This window comes from Macrotis lagotis, chromosome 5 (genome assembly GCF_037893015.1).
Source record: "Macrotis lagotis isolate mMagLag1 chromosome 5, bilby.v1.9.chrom.fasta, whole genome shotgun sequence".
NCBI classification, from domain to species: domain Eukaryota; kingdom Metazoa; phylum Chordata; class Mammalia; order Peramelemorphia; family Peramelidae; genus Macrotis; species Macrotis lagotis.
Genome location: NC_133662.1, coordinates 1,916,218 through 1,918,115, shown reverse-complemented (window position 1 = coordinate 1,918,115; position 1,898 = coordinate 1,916,218).

Below are 1,898 nucleotides of genomic sequence, written 5' to 3'. Positions count from 1 at the left end.
CTTTCTGAATTTCAGGTAAATAGAATATCAGAGATAGAACAGATCAGACCTTCTGAATTTCAAAAAAGTTAAAAGAAACATGTAAATCCAAAAATTGGACTTGATAACAGAGTATTCTAATGTTTGCAAGTAGCTGAACTAGCCTGGAGGAATTACCTGCTTTACCCAACCCAAAAAGTGAATTGATTCAGTAGCTAAGATATCAAGTCTGACAAGCAGAGGAATGAGTCATCTATCAACTAAGCCACATCCAGAACTGAATTTCGTGGGAGGAATGTTTTCAGCAAACATTTTGAGTCCAATTTTTCTAGGTACCCAGTGGATAGAAGAGAAAGCACACCCTGATTTGTGATCTACTTCAGTCCTTGTTGTACATTTTTTTTTTAGGTTTTTGGAAGGCAAACTGGGTTAAGTGGCTTGCCCAAGGCCACACAGCTAGGTAATTATTAAGTGCTTGAGACTGGATTTGAACCCAGGTACTCCTGACTCCAGGGCCAGTGCTTTATCCACTGTGCCACCTAGCCCCACCCCCACTTGTACATTCTTAATTAAAATCCCTTTGTTAATGTTAATTACTTAATTGATTTTGAGGAGCCATCAATAGGTTAAATGATATTGGGAAGATATCAGCTGTTAATACTAGAGAAAATCTCCCAATGCCTCAGAATTACTCCTAGAAATGCTAACGGGGGAAAAGAATGTTACATTCTGAAGCTCCTGCCATTTGCAATTGGAAAAGATGATTCCATCTGCATTCAGACTCCATAGTTCTTTCTCTGGATGTGAATAGCATTTTCCATCACTAGTCTTTTGGAACTGTCTTGGATCATTGTACTGCTGAGAATGATGTAAAGAATCTTCCTTAAACTCTTCTTAACTTTCCTATCTCTTTCTTATGTGTTGTAACTTCTTTTAATAAATCTCTATTTGCTTTTACACCTGCATTCCTGGGTCAAACATGTGATTCTTCACAGGCCGATAATTGAACTCAAGCGGCAACAAGAAGAACTGAGTCTATCAGTTGATCATCACACAGTGTTGTAACTATGTTCAATGTTCTTCTGGTTAAGTCTTTCCAGGTTTTTGGAAATCTGCTTGCTCATCATTTTTTATGGAACAATAGTATTTCATTCTATAAACCACAACTTGCTCAGCCATTCTTCAAATGATGGACATCTGACAATTTTCAATTTTCTTGTTTTTTTCTTTCTCTTTGTTTTCCTTTTGTTCTGATTCTTCTGTAAAAATATGCTTAATATGATTGAACATGTATAATTTAGAGCAGATTGCTTGCTGTCATGGGGAATGGGCAGGGAAGGAAGGGAGAAAAATTTAGAATTGAAAATATTACAAAAATGAATGTTGAAAACTATCTCATGTAATTGGAGAAAATGTTATTTAATGTCTAAAAGAAAAATGAATCCATGACTTGTTCAACCACGCATCAATTGACAGGTTTCTTATTACATATTTAAAAGGAATAGCATGTTGTACATAATAGATTTGCAGTTTCATGTATTTTTAACAATCTACAATATTATGGAAATGCTTGTTTTATTTCTTAAGTTCAGAATAAAATAAAGTTAAAAATTTTTAAAAGAGGCACTCTACTAAGTGCTGAGGGATACAAAGAGACAACAGACAACCTCTGCTCTCAAAAGAGGAGCTCACAGTCTAAGGGGGGAGACAACAAGTAAACAAATATTTTGGCCATCAAGCATATTATAACATAGGAAACAAACTATATAAAAGATAATTACAAAATAAGTAAATGAGAGAATGAATTAGAATAAGAGAAGTTAAGAAGAGCTTTCTTTAGAATATGGAATATAAGTTGGCACTTGTAGTAGTAGTAGTAGTAGTAGAAGCAGCAGCAGCACTGGACCTGGAGACAGGAA